Below are 16,601 nucleotides of genomic sequence, written 5' to 3'. Positions count from 1 at the left end.
AAAACATAAACCTTTGGGAGAAATATTAGATTATATTTTAAATGAATGGGATACAAGAATGTAAACAAGATGATAAATTGCGGGTAAGAATTGACAATGATGCAAGTGGGAGCGGGAGACGTGAGGGAGTCCAATGAAGCTAAGAAAATATGTTATGATATATGTTTCATTGTTTTTTATTTCTGCATTTATGTTTAAAATTTTTAATAAATATATATACAATAATAATAATAATAATAATAATAATAATAATAATAATAATAATTCATTCTGGAGGTCCGTTCTTAACCTGAAACTGTTCGTAACCTAAGGTACCACTTTAGCTAATGGGGCCTTCCGCTGCTGCCGCACCACCGGAGCACGATTTCTGTTCTCATCCTGAGGTAAAGTTCTTAATCCGAGGTACTGCTTCTGGGTTAGCGGAGTCTGTAACCTGAAGCGTATGTAACCTGAAGCATCTGTAACCCGAGGTACCACTGTACTGAATATCTCAATGATCAAAATATCTCAATGATCAAGGGAATCATAAAGAACTGGGTAATTTCTGCCATGTGGAGGAACAGGTAACTAACTTTGCTTCATTTGCTAGGATGCCTCTATAGCTCAAGTGGTACAAGTGTTTGGCTTACAGAGAGCTGGGACACCTGCATAGAAGCTCACTTCCTGATACGTACTCATTAGCAAGAAAGCTAAGGAGGAATTTTCACAAGGGGTGGTGGCACGGAGCTTCTCCCCTGAATAAACAGCCCCAGTGACTGGTGATGATGTCCATATAGTGTGATTCTTCTACCTCTGAATTAATTGGTTATCATGACAGGGTTTGGAATAGAGGGATCTGTGGAACAAAACAAAGCTCTAATTATCTCTTGTCTATTTATGCAACTGAATTAATTCCTAAAAATAGAATCTGCTATTATTTCTAGTCCCTCTCATTTTAGACTTCATGGGAAACTTGTGGTCAAATTGTTTCTTCAGAACATTACTGTCTACCCTCCAACATTTCTCTGATGAAAACAGGGACATGCCATTCCCTAATGATAATTTTACTATTCATACCCCACACATCTTGCTGGGCTGCCCCTGCCACATTGGGCATCTTCCAATATATTTAAAAACACAATTAAACATTTAAAAAACTTTCCTATACAGGATTGCCTTCAGATGGCCCCAGGGTTCAGATAACTCCATACCCTCCAACATTTATCCAGTGAAAATTGGGACATCCTAAGGAAAAGTGGGACATTCCGGGATCAAATCAGAAACCGGGATGGCTTCTCTAAATTAGGGACATACCTGGAAAATAGGGACACTTGGAAGGTCTGTTACTGGATTTTTTGTATAAAACAAAACATTATACACTCAGAACCTACCTGGTAGCACACATCTTCTAATCTGCTGGGGTGTGTGTGTGTGTGTGTGTGTGTGAGAGAGAGAGAGAGAGAGAGAGAAAAGATATATTATTGCATAAAGATGAAGTGTTAATTTAAGTCCATTTTACTCACATATTACTTTATTGGGAGTACTCCTACATGTTGCTGTGGACTATCTGCATTGAGAAATACTAGGAGTAGCTCCTCATGCCTGGGCTTCCATGAGATTAGACTCCCTGCAGGGATTTTGATTGTGTGCAGGTGTGGTTGCACACCTGAAGTGATAACTAATTAATATAAAGGCAGAAAAAATTATCACCATCATTGGGACAAAATCACTTCCTTCGCACTGGGCTCTTGGGAAAATGTTCTTTTGTTTATGCCATACGTGCGATTAAATGGTCCAAAATGTCACAAAGATATTACATAAAGTTTCCACATTGTACATGGCCCTGTAGCTGGTATTTAACCATCTGAAAACACCTTCCTTCCAAAGCAGATGCAGGGATATCAAGGCCTTGGCTAGGGAACACCATATCTGTCATGAAAATGTCAACTGTAGCTACCAGAGGCAGAAACAGAAGGTCCTGAATCACTTTAGCAGCACTAATTCTGTATGTGGACTATTCTTTCTGCTGGATATATTATTTACACTTCAAGTATCAGATCTATTATTCACTGGCTTTCCTTGTTTTCATTTCTTTAAGAGTCAGTTCTTGTGCGTTATTTCTGATATGGTACAGCCTTCGTACAAACACTAAGGGCGCCAGAAGCACATAACTTGGAACCACATGTGTCCCATTTCGTACAGTCATACAACCTTCCCTGAAACAAGTTTAGGGGAAGCCACCTGTTCTTCCTGCTTTCAGTTGAAGGGGCTGTAGTGTGGCCAATTCTTGTAACTATTGTGAAGCTCCTTTTCCTGACCAGTTTTTCATTATTAAGCAAACTTACAGGTGTGTGCTTAAATGATCCCATAGAACTATAGATTTCTGCTATATACAGTCGTATCTTGGCTGGCGAACGGCTTAGTTGTTGAATGTTTCGGCTCCTGAATGATTGAAAACCAGGAGTGTTCTGATTTTCGAACAATTTTTGGAAGCCAAATATCTGGTGCGGCTTCTGCTTGGCTGCAAGAAGCTCCTGCAGCTAATCGGAAGCCGCGCCTTGGTTTTCGAACGGTTCCAGGAATCAAATGGAGTCCCGGAACGCATTCTGTTTGTCAACCAAGGTACGATTGTAAATCTATTGTTATCTGAAGATTTCATAGATCTATAGTTTATAGATCTATAGTTTACATTGCATTTGGTTGCAGGCAACCACCATAGATCAGAGTCAAGTGCAGAAGCAGCAGACATCCACCACTAAAATGCTGTCTGGGGGCCTGGAAGGAAGGGCAAGGAGTGATGTTACTGCTGCCACCACTGAGGCCACAAAAATAACAGGAGGGGGGGAAAAGTGTCACGGTGCATTGAAATGTGGAAGATGGGTTTGGGTTGGGTTGGATACTATCAGTGACATCATGCTGAAGATCTCTTAAAGTTTTCAGTCAAGGTGCTGTGGAAACACTCAGAATGGTGGCAGAGCTGTGTCTCTTAGCAACAACAGTGGCTTATAGAATCAGAGCATTAGGGAGTGATAATACAGCGGTCACTTTAGCTTTTTAATTTTCAGAGCTCTAGATACTGTGGAAGGAATTCAACATTGCACTAAAGCAATTGTTCCATCAGGAGAAGCATTTCCGCTTTCCAGATGGAATGATCCCCTTTTCTCCCCCTGCACATTGTTCTGGAGGTTCTCCTGACACCCCCAAAAGCCAATTGGGAGGGGCAGAGGGAGAAGGGGGGGGAGTGGAAGAGAAAGTCCTTGCATAGGGTTTTTGTTGATGGGACTCAGCCGAATCCTGCCCTGTATCCTAAAACTGACAAAAGTGTTGACAGGGTCTCAGTGCTCAGACCTCATGACACCAATTCCTTCTCAGCTAATTGACTGCACACATTGGGGTCCTCTGTTTGGGGGGCATCCAGTGGAATTTGATTAGAAGTACTGAAATATTTTATGACTGCTGTTATTATTAGTACACTGCTTGAAATCCATACGGTTTGTCATTATTTTATATGTATGTTATAAGGCACCTTGGGAAGATAATATGTTTTGAAGGGTGGCGTATAAATTTGGCATCTAAAAGGAAAGGAAATTACTAAGGAGTATTTCGGGGGCCACTAGAACATATGTTTCTTCTGTAAGCATCTGTTGTCATTTCAACTGAGTCACAGTGTTTAATAAACCACCAACACGTTTCTCTCAGTTTCTCCCAATATACCTATTTTGGGAAATAGCCACATACCATCGGTGTTGGTAGAGATAACACCTTTACATTCATGCTGCTCCCTGACCTCAAAAGGAATGTATGAAAAGGTCAAGGCTGAGGAAACGGTGGTGAAATCGGATGCAGCATTCTGACCAAGTTATGCACGCTCCATATTATTTGGCATTGTGCCACTATGTTCAGAATTAAAAGATGGATTATTGTGGATTTGTTTTCTTTTGGGAATTAGGACTGGCACCGGCTTAGCTTCAGTGGAGGTATTAACCGAAATGCATTTCTGTCTTACAGCTTCATCCCATTTAGCCACTGTGACTTTGGAGTGACTTCCAAAGCAATCCAATCAGAATGAGTCGGCAGATTAACATTAACTTTTATGTCAGGATGAGCGGCGATGCAAAATGAAGCAGGTGATGCGGCAGCTAACGATATAAAAAAATTAGAAAGAAAACATTTCATGCAAGCTATTGAAGCTTTTCAAAAACCCATAAAACCCAGTGTGCTTTCTGAGCTATCTAAGGCGGCATCCGCACTATAAATTTGAAGTGCTATAATACCACTTTAACTATCATGGGTTCTCCCAAAGAATGCTGGGAACTGTTAGTTATCTGGAAACAAATTAGACAAATATCTCTATCAACGGCTACTAGCCACAATAGCTATGCTCTGCCTCCACATTGGGTCTGAATACCAATTGCTGGAGCCACAGGAGGGGAGAGTGCTTTTCTGCTTGAGGGCAAGCTTGGTATTTAGCCTGACCCAGCAGGCACTTCTTATGAGACTCCTAACAACTATTCCCCACCCCCTACAGCTACAATTCACAATAGTGGTTTTAGGTCCTGGGCAGGAATAGTGAGGGGGGGGGGTGTATGCATTTTCTCATGAAACTACTTAATTTAGTCTTCCCAAATCAATATGCAGATCAAAATAATTATCCTTTGAAATTTGAACTTCTCTGAATTTTACAGTGCAATTCTTCCACCAAAAGCGTGACCTTCATCCCCCCTCCCTTTATTGATCATGCAGGATCCAGTCATGGATTATACACGTCATGGGCAGGGCAGCGGCAGAGCAATCCGATCAGGTGCCTAGGGTGGCACGTGTGTCCTGCGCTCAGGGGCGGGGCCAGCCGCCTGCAGGGCGGGGTGAGCTGGAGCAGAACACTCTGTGGAGCCTCCGAGGAGTCTGCCTGCCTCCTCCCCCTCAGCTGCCCTCCAGCTGAGGGGAGGTGGTGGGCAGGCTGTTTGGGGCAGGAGAGACATGTGGCTCGGGCGCATTGCAGGCCCCGCGGTGAGTGCAGCCGAGAATTTTGTCACGCCCCTCAGTGGTGACACCTGGGGCAGCCCGCCTCCACTGCACCCCCCTTCTTCCGCCTCTAGGGAAGGGATGGGGGGGAATTGATGCATAAATTTGCACAAAAAATGCTGATGAATTTCCATGATTCAAATTGCTGCAGAAATGTAAAGAGTGGAACTGAAGCCTGGAAAAATGAAAATCCGAGAGAAACTGAACTTGACAGACCTGTCCATCTCTAGTAATGGGTCATGCGGCTGCCCTTATATGGCTTCATTGAATGGTACAATCCATGACCTAGTCCATGCAGATAGCAAATAATGAATTAAACATGTTTCTGGGCTATATCACATCATACTGCAAGTGTGGGTTTGTGTAAGAGGTTGTTAGATAGATCGCTGATTCCCCTTTTAAAAATCGTTACAAATAGAAATTAGTTTGGTAGTCTAACATCAACACAAACACATTCAGCAATATCTGGAGAAGGAGTGGAAGAAAAGATAATGCATCACTCTTGGGTACAGACCGGCAAGCTTTTAAAAAGCTTTTCCTAAAAGAGAGACAATGATTTTCTTAAGATGGCAGTCATGAAATTGGTATTTTCTCTTGTAAATAGGTACAATTTAAGCATATACCATTAACCCCTCAACTCTGTGGAAGAGCTAAACATAAAACCATTAAAAATGTGACTATGTCTTAAAATATTCCATGTTTGTCTTTGCTGATCTATTTTAAAAAGACATGCAGAATTTACAAATGGAAAAGGCTGATCAATAAATCAGGCACACCTGAGCTTCCCTTTATAGTCTTGTATCTAATTCACTAACACAACTTCATACACACCAATATAATCCAAGGCCTTTCCATTTCAAGTAATGTAACTATGAACTGTTAAATTTGCTAACAGGGATATTTTATTTGACCATTTAATATCACTTTCAGATTAAGATTTCAAATAAGGCTAATCCACGATTTGTTTTTTCTACTGAATTAGCTTTATGGGAACTGAAGGCCAGTTGTCTAGACAATCCTGATGAAAGCAGATTTCCTAAACTAAGCCCATTTTCTGTATGGTGTGTTGTGTACTGCACTGCCACAATTAAGTCAAAGCCATTTGTGAAAATTCACTTTCATAGCTATACCAACCCAATGGTCTTTATCCTCTGATTGCTGTCTAGATTTTTATAGCAGTGCAGGTGTACATGACACTTTAAACATGGAAACATGGTTCTTATTGTAGCACCTTAAAGCTTAAGACCTCAGTTACACTTAACATACAAACTAGAAATGCAGACTGAGCTTATGCATGCTTACCTGGAAGTAAGTCCTACTGTTTTCATTGGGGCCTACTCCCAGGTAAGTGTGCATAGCAATGTCCCCTTCGTTTCTGAAATAATAGGAGTTTCCTGGGGTCCAGATTCACAATACTTATTGGCAGAATTATATAAGGAGATGCAAGAAGTCTTTAGAAACTGATTGTGGCTGTATCCTTCAGTCTCCCAGCTCTCTGATAAAATCACTAGCACAAAATTATACAGTTAGCTGGCAAAGCTGGAGAAGCAAGCACTCAGATGGCTCTTCTGAAACTGGCTGCATATATGAAAGACCAGTGCAACCAACAGCTAAATTGGAATTTTTGGGCTGGAGGGTGACATAACATTTTAAAGGATTGGTACGGTTTGAAGTGTGTTAGGAATCATAGAACAGAATCATGAAGTTGGAACGGACCACAAGGCTCATCTAGGGCAACCCTCTGCAATGCAGAAACCTTTTTGCCGAATGTGGGAGTCGAACCCACGGCTGTGAGATTAAGAGTCTCATGCTCTACCAACTGAGCATTACCTAGCAGAGCATGATCGCAGGGTCCTTCTTCCAATCCACATCAGGGGTAGATATAACTCCCATGGCCAAAGCTGAGGGATCAGTGGCACTCTAGAGGTTGTTAGACTACAAATCCCATCATCCCTGACCACTGACCATGCTGGCTAGGGCTCATTGTCCAACAACATCTGCAGGTGGGAACCAGTTCCACACCCCAAGGCCACTGCAGGACAAAGGGGAGGGTAAAGGCAATCTTACAAAGAAACAGGGCCCAAAGCATGGCATTAATTGTGGGAATCCTAGTAAAGTGCTGATTAAGAAATACAATAAAATTGCAGTTGCAGGGATGCCTGACTGGCTGAGAATGGGGAAGGAGTGTTTAACCCTTGCCCCCAGCTGACATCCACAGGCAACCCATAAGTTTCACTAAGTGCAGAAAAGGAGAACTGTGAAACAAAGTAGAGGATGAGTGATCTGAATTAATCTGAATGAACCAGGTGTGTGTTTTATTCTGCTGCTCCCTTCTGAATTAGGTAGGCATGCCACCCTCCCCAAACAGACCTGCTGAATGTCATCAAGAAGACCACAGGCTCAGAATTTCCATTTTAGTCTGCTTCTGTGACCCATTCCTCCTCCTAGGGCAGCACTGCCTTTGCAGAGACAAGGCTGTCTTGCCCCAATCAATGGAGGGCATGAAACTGCCATAATTTTTGCTCCATAAGACGCACCAGAACATAAGACGCACTAGTTTTTGAAGGAGGGAAACAAGAAAAAAAATATTCTGAATCTCAGAAGCCAGAACAACAAGAGGGATCGCTGCGCAGTGAAAGCAGCAATCCCTCTTGCTGTTCTGGCTTCTGGGATAGCTGCGCAGCCTGCATTCGCTCCATAAGACGCACACACATTTCCCCTTACTTTTTAGGAGGGAAAAGATGAGTCTTATAGAGCAAAAAATACAGTATTTAAATGGACTAAAGGGGAACAAGAGACCAGAAAGGTGTGCTTTGAAAACAGGCTGAAGCAGGCCCTGATCAAGAACAGGAGTTCTAGTTTTTAACTGAAATAATTTGAGAACTTCTCGTGAGGTGTATGGAACTCTTAATACTTTCCAAGCTAACTGTCTACTAGATGAGACAAATAATGGAAATTCTGTCGTGTAATTTCAAACCATTGTCAAGATTAATAATAATACCTCCTCTTTTCCCAGCTTGAAGCAGTTTGTGTTTTCCCTCCCCAATATGATTCACCAGAAACACTTCATTTTATACTGTCCATTAGCTCACTCTTCCACACAATATCTCATAGCATTAGTCCCGTAGCAGTAATTTCTTCAATAGTGGTTCATTACTGGCACTTAACAAGCCCCTTCTGGCCTCTAATTAATTACCTTGTTTCTTACTCTTGTTGAATGGAAACTACTGTCAGGGGCATTGTTTGCTCAATTACCCAAAAGCTCTAGACAAATGTTCAGAAATTAATGTAGACAGAAAGTGCTCACAATTCTGTCCATTGCATTGTTTCCTGGGGGTCTTTTTTTTTTTAAGCAAATGCTGTGAAGTCTGAAAGTCCTATTCTTTTTGTATCATGATTATCATTTGTTGGTTTCAGTGGCCCAGTTTTCTTGCTGTGATAAAACATTAACTTGATTGATTGATTTTATGTGATTTCCCACTAACCCTTCACCATAAAGATCCCGGCTGGGTTACAACAATTTAATCATACGAGTATAAACAAGTAAAACGAGTCCAAAAAAAATCAGCACAGTACAGGTTAAACAAAACAGAAGAGGTGGGCCCAACAAAATTACTTTAACTAACGAAGTCCAAAGGTAAAAATGTATATTTTCATCATACAGTGGAAAGTGAATACTGTTGGAACTCAGTGTAGGGAGTTGCACAATTTACGGGCTGCCAGAGAGAAAGTCCTATTCTGGGCTGCAATTTTCCCCACTTTTGATGGTGGCAGAATTACGAAGAGAGCGCCTTCTGCTGATCTTGACTCTTGAGACAGTCTGGATGGATGGAGAGCATCTTTGGGGCCTCAGTACTTTTAGGGCTTCCAACCTTGAGTCTGGAAACAAGCTGGCAATCATAGTTTATGGTTTAGTGTGAATATAACTGTAAGGGTTCTTTTGCTGCTTTCTGGTTGCACTGGAGAAGACAAAGCATAATCCCTGCCTTAGCATCACATCCAAACCATGTATCATGGTTTGTTTCAGTACAATAAACCACAATGAGAAGCCAAGAACAAACTTTTGGCTACTGATTGTGGTTTGTTGAGAGTGAAACAGCAATGATCCCTGGTTTGGACATAATACTAAGTCTTGGTTGTTTCCTCCATGCAATAGTGGGAAAGAGTGAAACAGACCAGAACTACACAATCCTTGTATAATTTAGCATTACACGTAAATGAAGACAGTGAGTAGCAATGGGCTAGATGGTTGTCTCTTTCAGTGCAGAACTGCTTCAATCTTCTTTTCTTTCTACTATATACATTGGAAAATGGCTTGTATCTATGTCTATTCTCCATGCATTTGGACGCCTCTTGAGATATTGTCACCCAGCTGGGTGTGACAATTCCTGAGGTGGAGGAACTGGTTTTCCTCTACGTTTTCATTTTGAGTCAATATGGTGGATCCAAATGTTTTGAACTGCACCAAGATACCATTGCCCACTTGGGTGTGAGGGTTCCCAAACTCAGGCAGCAGGTTTTGGTCTATGGTCTACTTTCAGTCATGTTAAATGGGAATGCTTTCTCTGCTCTGTAAACGAACTTTCCCTTTAGGATTGACAGTTAGATGGTAGCATTTGAAGCTGAGTAATCATTCTATATTTGGCACCGCAGTGTTTCAAAACAAATAAAAGATGTGGGAAGGCAGAAGGCTGGTAGGCAACTTACTCACTATTTATTTGAAAGATTCAATATATTTAAATAATTCCTCAAGTTGCTAAATAAATATTTGCTTCATTTCCCTCCGAATTGTGCAGCATTTTTATAGCGATGTTAATCACACATTAACTCTAGGCTCCCTGGCTATCTTAAAGAAATCTGAAGTGTGATTGAAAACCTCTGTCAAGCACTTCACTGTTACACCTATTCCTCAGTTTAATGTCCATGATATGCCAAGTTGTTGTTGTTGTTGTTGTTGTTGTTGTTGTTGTTGTTGTTTTTGGCTTGAATCCATAATTGCCTCCTGTTTCCAATGGAAGAAAACCAGATGGGAAAAATTGCTGTTTCTTTTATGGCTGCTTCCTGCAGCTCACATTCTTCCGAGCATTGCTACCTACCTATCAATTCTAAATGCCCCATAAAGCCAATTGCTGCATATTTGTACAAGAATAATCTGCAGTATCTGCAAGCAGTAGCAGAGTGGAGTGTGAGGAGTCTTGGTTTGGTTTTGGTTTTAAAAAATGCTTTGTGCATCTGCATCTAATGTTGCCCCTTTCTAAAATTTATATATTGGTGTGTGGTTTTCTTTTTGTATATTTACCAGAGAATAAAATAAAACTACACAGTGGAGGCCATGTGTGCTGTGTTGCATTGGCGCGTTGGGGGGGGGGGCACCTGCCCTTCTTCTGATATGAAATGTTCTGTGGAGGACACAAAAAAGGGGGGTCGAGGAGGGTCAGTCGGGAGGGCGAGTGAAAACTGCCCCTATTTTCATCTGAGGAATGTTGGAGGGCATGGAGATGCTTCCGTGGGGAACTTCAGGTTCATTTTGCCTTAGTTTGCTGGAGCTGACAAAAGGGAAGCCATTTTGAAGCCAAAATGCTTGGGAGGGAAATGCTAGATGGACACAGAATATTGCTGTCTGGCAACAACAATATTCATAATTAAATTTCTTGTTTGCTTTTTAATTTTATTAAGCACCGTTTTTTGAACACCAGACAGAGAATGCAATCAAGGCATATTATTTTGTGGTGGTGTAGCAGAATGATCTCTTTCACACAACATAGCAGGCAGAACACATTCATCAGGATCCTCTTGCGATTTGTAACGGCTTGGAATTATGTGTATGTTGTCATGGGAGTTTATATACCCTCTTTCCCTGTCCATGGATCTAATTATAAAACATATTCATTTATCTTCTGAAAACCATCAGCTATCGTGACAGCAAAGCCATCGCTCATATTTTTTTTTCAAACACTCATAATTCCTGCAGAATGTTTTGTGCAAATCGCAAGAACTCATGCTGACACCATCTTATGCAGTATGATCGAAATGTCACCTCAAGTCTCACTGCCGCTGCCCCTTTGAAGATGATGATAATTAAACTAGTGGCATGTACATGACAATCCTTCAGATACCAGGCTAGAAAACCCTGGCCGCCTCTGCTGCAATGCTGCAATGATTTCAATCCATTAAAATAAATAGCAACAAGGAGTCAACAGAAATTTGTGTATTGAGAAATATGGCAGGTTCAAGAACCAGGCAGTTCAAAAAATTTCCATGCAGTCCTATTCAAAGAAAATTAAAATGCAGGCATACTTTAACATCATATCATGTTGAATCTTCAAGTGCTCCAGGGACTTCTCCCAGACAAGATCCACTGAAGTGAACTCGGGAAATGCAGGGTCAACATTTGCTGGTATTTGTGTATTTAATAGGCATATTGAATTTAGAAGCAAGTATTACAGAATCTGACAAATGTTGAGTTAGAATGGAAGGGTTTATTAAGAATGCTGTATCCTTGGGGTAATGGGTGGAATAATCCTTGGGGCGGGGAATGAGTTGGATAAATTTATAACTTAGAAAATAAGTATTTGTGAAACCACATGTGTAAATGTAAACATTTCTGCATTTATAAATGAATACCTGGAAATATCTATGCCATCTATCTAAGGATAGTTAATGAAAGTGTTTGGGGTGCGGGGAGTGACTTCTCCAGTGTTTGGACTTACATCAGTGGGTTTTTGATAAAAATTCCTTCATCCCAAACTTGCAGCTGTTTCAAGGCAAAAACAAACTCATGTTGGTATAGGGCCACTATCTAAAATGACCAATCCCCCTACATCCTACTTTCCACCCTCAGTATTGGCTGGTGAGGGAGGGGCAGCATTGCTCATTTGGCTTCCAAACATGGTGAATCACTGCTAGTTACCAAGAAGAGGAGATTCGAGGCAAAAGGCAGGTCAGTGTGGTGGAGATGCAGTGGCAAAGCCAATCTGATGTTCCTCCTGCTGCACTTGCACTGCACTGAGATCCTTATAGACACTGCTTCACCCCTATCACTCTTGGTAACAGGCAGTGATGTGCAGTATTGAGAACAGTGGCATAGCATGGAGTGTAAAATTGCTAGGGGCACAAAATGTCAACACCTAGTTCTGCCTCAGTGCTATGTGTGCTATAACAACACTGCTCTACCTGCATGATTGGAGGCTAGAGGCGAAAAACTATGCTGAGAGGAGGAGTGTGCGAACACAAAGGTCCTAGTCACCAGTTTCTAGCCATAGGAAAGAATCTTCCTGGTTTGAAAAGCAAATTTTGATGACAAATCTAACACAGGTAACTTGCAACTTACACATGTCTGGCATGCGCAATTTCAACCTTACGAAATTGGAGGCCAGCTGGTTGAAAACACACAAATTAAAAGCGTGGAATGCTGAGAGCTTAAAAGATCTTTTGCACATGTTTTCCAAACACGAAAGGCACTTTTAAGCTCTCAGACTTGCTTAATGGGCTCTGAGAAGCCCTTGCAAGATCTTGCGGGGCCGTCCAAGATATTGTGAGAGCAGGGATGTGCATGCTCTGAGGGGGCGCTTTGAGCACACACATCTTTGCATATACACACTATTCCTGTAACCTCTGCATCAGATGCAAGCTACCTGTATATGTTAATAGCAAACTCAATCTCTAAGTGGCAACCCCAAGGTTTGCAGAAGTAAAACAAGCAAACCCAAAACCCTTAGGAGGGGCAACCCAAAACAACTCAGTAAGGATTGAGCATGCCCATTGGGCATGGAATGCTGATTAACTGTTGGAGGTTACAAAGCAGAGATCCAGGGTGGGGGTGGGGATAGACTGGCTGACTGACTGTCACCCTAAACGGCAGCGCTCCACACTGCAACATTTTGTTGCAGATGTCACTTGTAGAACTAGCTTCCTTCCTTGGTTGCCCAAACACAGCATGGGGCTTTGGGGATGATTTCTTTTTTTAGGGTATATTTAATAAGTGCACCATACTTGAGATTGCTTAGTATTATGAAGTACGTCACAATTGCTGCAGGTCCTTCTTCTCCCTCAGTTCAATGCAGCATTCAGGAGCACAGGGTGATAGTCCCATTCTCGTTGTGTGCTCATGTAACGCCCCCCTCTCCCTTTCTCAAAAAAGGATGCTTTGAAGCTCGTGATCCCCCATGTAGCTGTCATGCTCTGAAATTTAGAACATTCATTTTCCTGCATGCCACCTCTAGGCATCACTCCAACACAACCTATGACACAGCCCATCAGTGTAAAATATCTTTCTCGTCCCAAGGTCATCTCTGCTACAGCATCTCTGCTCAAGTTTTCGACTCAAATCTTTGACACATTACAATTCCTTACAGTGGCTAACAAAGCACAGTATACCAGACGTATCACGTTAGATTCAGTATACAAGAGGTATCATGTTACAATCCACCTGAAACACGTTCAGGAGGTGAGCAGGCATTGAACTTCTATTGCAAGAGGCAGGTATACCATATTTCATTGAGGCTGCAATCACACCATACATTGAAAGCACCATAGTCATGGCTTCCCCAAAAGAATTATAGGACTTGTAGTTTGTCAAGGGTGCTGGGAGCTACAGTTAAACAAGCGGTGTGGGTGAGAAATGTGGGTGTCCTTTATTGGTGTGTGTTTTTCGTTTTGTAAATCTACCAAAGAATAAAATAAAATAAAATTGGAATTCAGGGGTTTTCTGAGGATGTTGGAGGATGTTTGTGCTGTGCCACATTGGTGTAGTGTTGGGGGCACTCGCCCTTCCTTGGATAGGAAGTGTTTTGAGGGGGGGGGACAAAAATGGGGAGTCAAGGAGGGTCAGATGGGGGAGGGGAGTGAGAAATGTCCCTATTTGCAACTGAGGAATGTTGGAAGCTGTGGGTAAAGCAGTCATTTTTACTATTAATACCAAGCACTCAAAGAAATAGTCATAGTGAATAAATTGCAAGAGATCTCTAGGCTAAAATATGTTCACACAACTCCTTCAGCAACTCATTTCAAATAATGATCAGATACATAGAAATGAACAACTCTTCAAAGATAATTAATGAGAAGGGTTTTTTTTAAAAAAAATAGAGTGAATTGATCAGACAACACAAGCAATGTGTGATGGTTATTGGTAATGAAAATGCACTTTAGAAACTCTCAGGGAAGTCAGAATGTATAGTGAAACAGAGTTGTTTAATTGTCTTAAAAATTGAGATGCATGGAATATCAGGAGAAGAAAAAGGGGTTGTCATATCCATGGTGTTGCCATTCATCAGATCATCTAATTTCATGCTGCAAAATCTTACTGGGCACAGAAAATAACAACCTCGGCTTTCAGGTCCAACCGACATCTTTTCAGGGGCACAGAACCTACAGCAGGATGGTTTTTCCCAGGAAAAACCTTGGTAGCATTAGCCATCTTAGGCCATATGGAAGACATGTCAAACCATGGGGTCTTTCAAGGCAACATTGCTACAGTTTCTAGAAGGGGCAACACTGGTTTGGGCTGGATCTATAATGGGCTGGGGGGACATTTTTTCAGCCTGAAAAAAATGAAGAATTTGTTTCTAGTATTGTCATCGTCATCAGTAGCAGCCGCCCAGTAAGACCATCCTGGCCTGTGTGGGACTGACATCCAGCCTCTGCAACAGCCAAGAGATTCAGCTGAAAAAGACCATTCAGCTGTAGCGACTATTGAATCACCATCTATTTTAATTGTTATTTGACTATATACAGAAAGCCACATTGAGAACTTTGGTTAGTAGGTGGTGTATAAATTGTTCCTAGACAAACAAACAAACAGGCAGGCAGGCAGGCAGGCAGGCAGGCAGGCAGGCAAACAAACAAACAAACAAACAAACAAACAAACAAACATACATTCTATATACCTTGATGTTTCGTTGTCCCTGCCTGGCAGTGCTTTATTACACTCTAACCAAAGACTTTAACCAGGAAAAATAACTATTGTTAAAAAGAAAGAAAGAAAAGAAAACTGACTCCAAAACGATCCCATTCATTCTTTCTCTTTTCCACCACTTGTTAAGAGCGAACAAGAGGCAACTGAATGAATTAACCCATTCTTCTAGATGCAAGTGTTTAATTTTAATGCAGGATCATCTATAAATAGCAGAGTTACTTAAAACCAGTTGACCTTATCTTATTTCACATAATCCCAGATACAAGCCCTGTCATTTTTTGTTAACTTCAAACCTCTGGCTACCCACTCATAGTGTCTCGTGACAATTTGAGAGCCGCGAGCCAGTGTGCTGAAATGGGAAAACATACCTAGAGTTGAACATGGGGAGATTTCATAGAGGGAAGAGAGTGCATGACCTGATATTTTCAACTTTGCACCATCATTTGATTGAAACAATGCAATTCCCTTTCAGTAACATTTCAGCCTGTAGATCAACAACTTGATCAAAAATAGGACTTTGTGAGCCGTGTTCATTTATCACATCAGACTACAGTGGTACCTCGGGTTATGAACTTAATTCGTTCCGGATGTCCATTCTTAACCTGAAACTGTTCTTAACCTGAGGCACGCTTTTGCTAATGGGGCCTCCTGCTGTGCCGGCGGTGTGCGATTTACGTTCTCATCCTGGGGCAAAGTTCGCAACCTAAGGTAACTACTTTTGGGTTAGCAGAGTTTGTAACCCAAAGCATTTGTAACCTGAAGCGTTTGTAACCAGAGGTACCACTGTACTTATATCCCACCACTTGATCCATAGATCTCTGGGTGTGTATTCCAAAAAACACAACAATACATTAAAAATATTATGTGGCACCAGTGTCAAGGAATGCCCTCCCTTCTGAAATATAGGCGTGCCCATCAACATTGGCATTCTGCTGGCTCTTGAAGACATACCTGTTTACACAAGCATTCCCATGACCTCTTGACTTGAACTTCCTGTGTTAATTGCTTTAATTGCTGTTTAAACTCTTCTAATTGTTGTGCTGAAGCTGAGGCTCCAATACTTTGGCCACCTCATGAGAAGAGAAGACTCCCTGGAAAAGACCCTGATGTTGGAAAAGATGGAGGGCACAAGGAGAAGGGGACGACAGAGAACGAGATGGTTGGACAGTGTTCTCGAAGCTACCAACATGAGTCTGACCAAACTGCGGGAGGCAGTGGAAGACAGGAATGCCTGGTGTGCTCTGGACCATGGGGTCACGAAGAGTCAGACATGACTAAACAACTAAACAACAACAACAACAATTGTTGTGCTGCTCTAATGGGCTTGTTTCAGTCTACATTTTAATTGTGTCTATTTTAATGTTATGATGAAATTGCATTATTGTGTATTTCAATTAGGTATGTTTATATTTTTGTTATTGGTTTTAAATTTGCAAACTGTTTAGAACCATCATGACAATTAAGTGATATAAATTATCTAAGATGAATACAACAGACGCTTGTAGGTTGTGCTGTTGTGTTGGCACCAGGACTCTCCTGTGAGCAGCTGTGCTCAGGTTCTGCACTGTGCAACCCAGCTGTCAAATAACTGTCTACCACTATATTAGCACTCCAGCCATAGCTCACTAAATCCGAAAATGGACCCACCCATTGCTATGGCTCAGTGAGAAGTCTCTCAAGCCACCTG

At 41.7% G+C, this 16,601-nt stretch overlaps 1 long non-coding RNA gene across 1 annotated transcript in view; it reads left to right on the top strand.

Annotated features, from left to right (window-relative positions):
• LOC307204317 overlaps positions 1-16,016 on the top strand; it is a 70,680-nt gene extending 54,664 nt beyond the window's left edge. Inside the window, exon 5 of the long non-coding RNA XR_013833572.1 lies at positions 15,961-16,016. This is a non-coding gene — a long non-coding RNA (uncharacterized lncRNA). The remainder of the gene's footprint in view (positions 1-15,960) is intronic.
• The last annotated feature ends 585 nt before the right edge of the window (positions 16,017-16,601 follow it).

This window comes from Podarcis cretensis (assembly GCF_951804945.1).
Source record: "Podarcis cretensis genome assembly, chromosome: 1".
Classification (NCBI taxonomy): domain Eukaryota; kingdom Metazoa; phylum Chordata; class Lepidosauria; order Squamata; family Lacertidae; genus Podarcis; species Podarcis cretensis.
Note: the sequence above shows the minus strand (reverse complement) of the source record. Positions and strands in the feature narration are given on the sequence as shown.